General features: G+C 43.3%; 1 long non-coding RNA gene across 2 annotated transcripts; it reads left to right on the plus strand.

The window, feature by feature from the left end:
- The first annotated feature begins 2857 nt into the window (after positions 1–2857).
- LOC103143502 (uncharacterized) lies at positions 2858–7109 on the plus strand. Of its 2 annotated transcripts, XR_001663067.1 has the most exons (3): positions 2860–3144; positions 3239–3398; positions 6835–7109. It is a non-coding gene; the product is annotated as an uncharacterized LOC103143502 (long non-coding RNA). The 2 variants fall into 2 exon arrangements; XR_001663066.1 differs by lacking the exon at positions 6835–7109 and having other exon boundaries at positions 2858–3144; positions 3239–4203.
- Positions 7110–7433: the final 324 nt, after the last annotated feature.

Consider the following 7433-nt stretch of genomic DNA (forward strand, 5'->3'; position numbering starts at 1 on the left):
CTGCCCTGCTCACCTGAGCATAGAAACAGTCACCTGACTCCTCCTCTTTCTGACTCCTCCTCTTTCTGACTCCTCCGTTTCTCCTTTGTACCTCGACGTGTTGCAGCAAATGGCTTCATGAAAATCAAGTAAAAAGTGTCTGAAGAAACATAAAAACCAGCAGCTGATGATGGCGGCCATCTTTCCTCCTCTGCAGCACAAAATCCAAGTGAATGGGAGAAAACCCAGACTGTCTGGGAAGGGAGATTTAAACTGAATGGAATAATGCAGGCTAACGACGTGACGTCAGCGCCGCTTTATTTGCTGCAGACTGAGGAGCGTTTACCTCTGGAGTTTTCAGCTGCAGAACCCAGAGATGTTTCTGACGGGTCTGACAGACGATCGTCTCCGTTTGCTGATGGTCAGCAGGAAACTCCGTCCGTCGGTCCAGGCCTTCCTGCCTCCGTCTGCGATCCCTGATGCAGCGAGGCGGGCTCAGCCTCCATCAGCCTCCATCATGATAAAGACTTTTTAACAAAGCCTCGGCCGGGTTCAGGTGGCCGGAACCGGACACAGGCGGGTTCGGGGTTCTGGGTCCAGATCACCTGAACATCTGCGATCCAGAGCTGAAGGGAGGAACAGGAAGGAGGAGGTTTTAACAGATTTTTCAAAATAAGAACATGGATGGAAATGTGTTGTCCCCTTCAGCTTGAGCTGCTCATCTTTTGCAGGTCCCACCAGAAGCTGCTTTATGTGAATCATTATAATACTCATAATGCTGTGACAGTAATTAATATTCCTGCAGAGCCCAGAGAGCGAGCATTAGCAGCGGCGCGCCTCCAGTCAGAGCAGCTCAGGTTTTTATGCTCCCACTTCATCCAATATTAATGCCCAGCAGGCCGGCTGAGTTCAGAGGAAGAGCCATAAGTGACTGAATGGCAAATAAGACAGATTGGTAACAAAAGCAAAGCACCTGCTCCATTATTAACGCCATGATTGAAGCTGATGGGCAGAGGAGGAACACGAACTGCTGGACCTCCTGCAGCCGCGGCAGGAACTCAGCAGACCGGAGGCCAGGCTTCGCTCTGAGCCAGACGTCTTCACACGCCTCTGCTCACCACGGCGCAGCTGACCAGACAACCGCATCTTCAGACACCTGGAGCTTCTGGGGAAGAGAAGGAGACGCTGCCATCCTGTTTCCACCGGCGAAGAGCTTGACAAACGGCAAAGAAGTCGGTTTTATTCCAGAAAAGGACAGAGAGACGATGTCCTGCTCTTCATCCTCCAGACGCCTGGACTCAGGAACGAGGGCTTCCTGTTGACGTTTTACCCAATCGCTAACGTTTGGTTATGAAATGAACCAGTTCAACGCTACGACAAAACTGGACATTCACTGCAAAAATGCAAAATATTTCCAAGCAACTTTGGTTTAGTTTCTAGTGCAAATAGTTTAGTACTCCTGAAATAAGACAAACTAGCTTAAAAGTAACTTTTTAGCAAAATGTAGAGGCTTGTTTAAAGTAAATAATTCCTTAATATCGATGAACAAGTTTTAGTTCCATCAGCAGATAAATGAAAAGTGTTCTGAAGTACTCTTCCAGTAGAACTCGTGCTTTTCCTTTTCAAACAAGTTACTTTGAAGTCAGTTTGTCTTTTTTCAAGCGCACTAAGATGTCTGCATGCTGGACAAAACGTCTGGGTAACATTTTGAGTTTTGCGGTGTTGTCTGTAAGTAACCTCCTCCTCTGTGAAGACAGAAGCTCTGATCCAGACGAGGCGACTCGGTTTCCTTCACTTCCTCTGCTGCCGTCACGAAACCTGCAGACAGACGATCCTAAAACGCCGCAGATCATTGGTCACAACGTCTCCTGTTCACTGATTTGTTCAGTAGAAAATCCAAGTGAATGGGAGAAAACCCAGAGTGTCTGGGAAGGGAGATTTAAACTGAGTGGAATAATGCAGGCTAACAGTTTGATGAAGATTTGTAGACTTTTAAAAACCTAAATTGTGGACAAAGAGACTCAGAGATTGTGTCTCGTTCATAAAGGATGTAAAACACTTTGTTTGTGAATCTAAAGCAGCATCCTGAAAGAAAGTGTTTCATTGCTGAAGCGTTTTGTTTCTCGGTTGAGGAGTTCAGGAGGTTCGCGCTGCTCTCCAGGAGAAAAATGATTCAGATCGTATCTGAACCGGGTCACTCAGGTTTTAATTTCACATTTCTGAAAGGTTCTGACTCAAAACACCAGAAAAAGAAGAAATAACTTTAATAATTTATCAAAGGCCTGAAATAAAAACGTCTGCAGGTTGGTGTCAGCAGGAGGATTCTATTAGAGACAAACTAGATGCTTTTCGCTGCTCTATCTTCACATTTCTATGTTTTATTGGAAGATAAAAACTAAAGTATTAAAGTAACATGGTGTAAAGGCAAGTTTTGCTGCTTTCTGATGGATTTTTTATGTTTTATTAGATGTTTTCTGTTTATGATTGTTTGTGTTTGGTTCCTTTTATTTATTCATTTAGATGATTGCTTAGATTTGAGTTTGGTTTCAGGTGTTTCTGTTTGTCGTCTCTAACAAAAATATTAAGTATTATTGGTCTAGTCTCAGGCACAAATATCTTAATACAGTTGAAATCAGAGGAAACTAACTTAGATAACTTGTCAGAAAGAAATATGAGCTTATTTGAAGTCATTAATCCCTGAATGTTAATGAAAAAGCTTCTAGTTTCATTACTTCACTTACGAGACATTTTCTCCACTGTATTAAGATATTTTCAGTTGAAACTAATACTTTGGTTTTTGCAGTGTATCCTCTCTGCTCATCAGCTTCATTTCTCCAACCTGTGATGATCTGATTCGTCTGTCTGGTTCTTTTCTCTTCCCACCCAGATCGGTGTTTAAACTCCTAATGTTTCGCTGTTAAAAGTTTTATTTTCGTTTCGTTTTTCATTTGTTCTCCGTCCGGCTCCTTCATGTGGATCTGATCTCTTCCCGCAGGCCGGCGCTCCGTCTGGTTTCACCTCAGGAACATCTGGATGTTCTCTGTTTGTGCCGGAGCGTCGCTGCTGCTCCTCACTGGGATGAAGCTGATGGTGCGAACAGATCTGCTGCTGCAGTAACTCATCTCCGAGTCGCTGTGATGGATTCAGGCCGACGCAGGAGTCCAGGTAGCGCTCAGCTCATCTCTGCAGCAGCAACATGATGATAAATGACAGATCTGACGGATAACAAAGCAACACATTTATTTCCTTCCCCCTGCAGAGCTTCAGTCAGCTGATTTATGAACGCTGCAGCCGGGAGGGAAAAGTTTGTAGGAATCATTTTGTGCTTCATTGAGTCCCATCGCTCCTCAGAGCGTCTCACACAGAAACATCAGTTCATGCATCATCACGAAGCAGAGCGCGGATCGCATGGAAATCCTGTGTGAGGCGCCTTGGTAAGCAGGAGCCACTGCCTGCACAGAAACAAAATGACGAAGGTCTGGATCTGCTGCTCAGGATCAGCCACTGGTATCCAACGTCTGTTCAGGATTCTGCAAAAATACAAACAGTTTTATCCCGGCAGCAGAGATTCAAACATTCAGAGTTCAGAGAGCAGGGTGACAGCCAAACAGTTTTACTTCCTGGAAAAACCCTGAGCATTTAGAGAGGAAAACCATCCAAACCAGGAAGTAGTCTGGTCCACATGAATCTGTCTGATAACATGTAGTTACGCTGCTGACCCATAGAGGGCAGCATTTGACTGCAGTGTCTTATTCATTCATCACTATTTTTCACATTCTGTCTCTTATTTAGAGTTTGGCTCAAGCAAATCAGAAATGGTGTAAAAAATTAACAGAAATTATTATTTTAAAACATTTCTTTCTGGTAAAGTTTTGACTTGTTGACATTTATTCCTGTATTTTGAATTCCAGGAAATCTTTTCCCTTTGCAGGTTTTCCATCCTGTACTTTGTCCTTCTTTCCTTCTCACACTATCACCTGCTCCTGTATGGAAGAACTTTTGGTGCAAAAATATTGATTGTAACTGGGAAGTTGAAGTCAGAGAAAAATCCTCTAGTTTGGTAATTCTAGAGTTTTTTCAGTCTTTCATGAAATTCTTAAGAACAAAAACAGAAATGTCATTTCTTAAGTCACACATTTAAAAACTGTCTTGTATTTTCAGTTTTGCCCCAGTTGATCCAAAACAAATGATATCTTTGAAAAAAAAACCTCATGTTTGTCACAGACACAGATTAACTGTTACTCCTTCAGAAAATTGCAGATTGTGTTCTGCGAGTCACAAGATATAGTATAATTTTGATCATATTGTTTTCCCATAACAAATTCGATGAATGGAGCTGCAAAAAAAATTTCATGGACTCAAACGGAAAAACACACGAATGACACAAATTCAAAACAATTAAAAAGCAACAGAAAAATGCTGCAAACAAAACGAAATTTTTAACCACAGAAAAGAAAAGCAAAAGAGGAAAATTCCACAAATGGAAAAGAAACTGAAATGTGAAACGCTGCAAACTTTCTCCACAAAACAGAAGTCCTCCAGACCACTAGAGGGAGTCTGGTGTCGGTAATGTTTTCATAAATATGCTGTTGTTCTACGCTGTAAAAAACTCTTTGAAAATGATGTGTCGCACAGCTCACATTATTTTCCTTCCTCCATGTTTCTTCTAACTTCCCGTCTTCACTGAACCCATCGACACGTTTCGCTTTGCTTGGCCAGGAGAGCCGATGGTGATTCTTCAAACGGACGTCGTCCACCTCAGGTCTCCGTTTATTCACACGGCTGGAGACATCGACTCGGTGTCTCCTTTTTTCCTTCAGCCTCTTCGTTCGTTATCCTGCTTTCCTCCATCACCCGGCTGAAACCATTTTCCTCTTCATCGTGTCGTTGCTGTTGAATCGCGAAGGCAGTCGCTCATTTGATCAACTAAACAGAGTTTATAGATCCAATAAACTTCATGGTTATTTTAACCTGAAGTCAGTTCAAATGTTCTGATAAAAACAAATGATAATAAAAAGGCTCAGTGACTTTCAGGGTGTTTTCTCAGCTGAGTTTTCAGTCCGTTTAAATGAACAGATTCATTTGGTGTGACTGATTCAGTTCAGTAGTTCCTCTTTTCTTTGTTGAACTTTTCAGATTAAAATAAAGAACGAGTCGTTTTCCAGTGAAACTACAGCGACAGCGCTCAACGGCTCAGGATCACCAGCAGGAGCCTCATTTAGAAGACCCAGCTTTTATTTTGGTAGTCCACTTCCGCTTTTCAGCAAGTATATTTGCATATTCAGCTCTGAGCCACATAAAATAATGCAAATACATAAAACAAAGATCCAAACTGTCTTACTCCAGTTTCCTTTCCTTCTCTCCAACCAAAGCATCTTTTGGAATCTCGTTAAAAATAAAATAAATGATCTCATTATTTTGAGATCATTTATTTCATGTTTTTAACAGATTGGTGGAAACGGCTCCCAAAGCCTCTAAACTGCGTCGATCTTTCTGCAGTTTGTTTTTCTACCTGAATAGTCGGCTCAACAGGAAGTAACTCTTTCAAAGTAAAATCCAGACTCTCCCAATAAACCAGGAATAACAAGAAACTAAAGACCAAATACAACCTGAATAATTTAACACTCCTCTAATCTGGACAAACTTCCATTCACAGAAACACTGAGTTCCTTTAAACCGAGGCTGAAACGGCTGCAGGAAACATGCGACCATCTGAAGGTGATGATGAGGTCATGGGTGTGATGAAGGCTTCTCCTCCTCCTCCTCTGTCCGTCTCCCAGACAGTCGTTCATCTTCCTGCGTTCGCCGACGTTCTCATTTCTCCCCTCCTGACACGGCCTTTTACCGCAGATCCAATTCCCAGCGTTTTAATTCAGACCAAATCACATTACGGCGCCGCCGCTGCAGGCCGCCGCCGCCGCCGCTGCGTGACGGCCGGATTAGACGAGCGCTCGACCCGCTCTTCATCTCATTGTCCTTCCTTTCTGTCGGTTCGAACCAAAGATTTATTGATGAGGTTTTGTTTCAATCCGGCTTGTTTTCTCTCTCTTGTTCTCGGTTTTCTTCCTGGAAGCGTCACGCTCAGAAAATAAATTCATTTCAGCTCCTAAAAATAAATCAGAGAAAATAAATCTGCTGCTGAACCAGATCTGACTCTGCCTGCATCCAGGTCCAGACATATAATATTTACATCTCAGTCTCTGACCCATGGTGACCACTTCCTGTTTGAGCGCCGTAACCATGGCAACCAGCATCAGCTCAGTGACCTCAGGTTTGTTACTGGGAAGGTGAGCAGGTGTGGAGGTAAACCAGTCAGAGGTCATGATGGTTTATTTAGTGCAGATTATTTAATAACTCCTGTTTAATCTGTGATAATCTCAGTTTTGTTCTTTTTATCATCTGTAGATTCAGATCAACTCAGCGCCGCCATGCAGCACCAGCAGCAGCAACTTTCTGCTTTTTAAAGCTGCTTTTGCTCTGCAGTGTCAGTTTCTGCACAAATAGAAATAACAAAAATAGATTTGCTTAATGAAAACTCTGTAATTTGGAAAAAAAACAACTTGATGGAACGTTTTAGTGATCGGATGAGCTCGTTTTTCAGCCGTATCAATAAATTAATTTTATAAAACTGCAGTGGAAACTTGTTTCACATCAGACACGACAGCCGGATGTTACTACTGGAGGAAACGACAAAGAAGACGACAGGAAGTAGGATGATGGTTTGTTTTTTCTGTAACATTTCAGAAAATGTTATGCGTTTGTGGTTTTTACTCAGCCTGATATGTTTTATGTTGTGTTTCGTTGTTATAACGTGTTTAAATGTTTATCTTTGTTTCTTTTTAAATTTCTCTGCAGGCTCTAATTCACAGGCTGAATGTTTTCCCTCCAGCATCTTTTCCAACATGTTTGGTCCAAACAGCAGCCTGGACGCGTCGCTGCGTCTTTAACGGCGCCTGAATGACGGATCCCGGCCGTGTTGGCGGCGCCCCCTGCTGTGATCCGTCTCTCCTCGTCGGCAGGTTTTGTTCCTGAACGAAGCGAAGGCAGCGCTGCAGCATCGTTCAGACCCTGCAGCATCGATAACGTCTGCTTCACTGTTAACCGGATCAGAGTCGGTTCTGTAAGGTTAGTTTCAGGTCCGGCTCTTCAGGAACAGAACAATTGTAGAAAATGATCGGAGCCTAAAGCGTGTCGTTGCTGCAGCTGGAGACGTTTCACCGGCTGCAGGGAGAGAAAACATGGCGGAGTTTGACCTCCAGCGTCTGAGGTCAGACCTGCCGGCAGGATCTGGACTCATGAACCGGAAAACTGAGAGCCAGAGTCTGAATACCAGATTAAAAACCACAGTCAACATTCCTGTGTGCGTCACAACGAGCCCAGCAGCGTAGCTGCAGCCGATCCAGTTAGTTTCTAATCCGAACGCAGAGCGAGGGTCAGTCAAAGTACGGGGCCAC

The sequence above is a fragment of the Poecilia formosa genome, unplaced genomic scaffold, assembly GCF_000485575.1.
Source record: "Poecilia formosa unplaced genomic scaffold, Poecilia_formosa-5.1.2 Scaffold112, whole genome shotgun sequence".
In the NCBI taxonomy this organism is placed as follows: Eukaryota; Metazoa; Chordata; class Actinopteri; order Cyprinodontiformes; family Poeciliidae; genus Poecilia; species Poecilia formosa.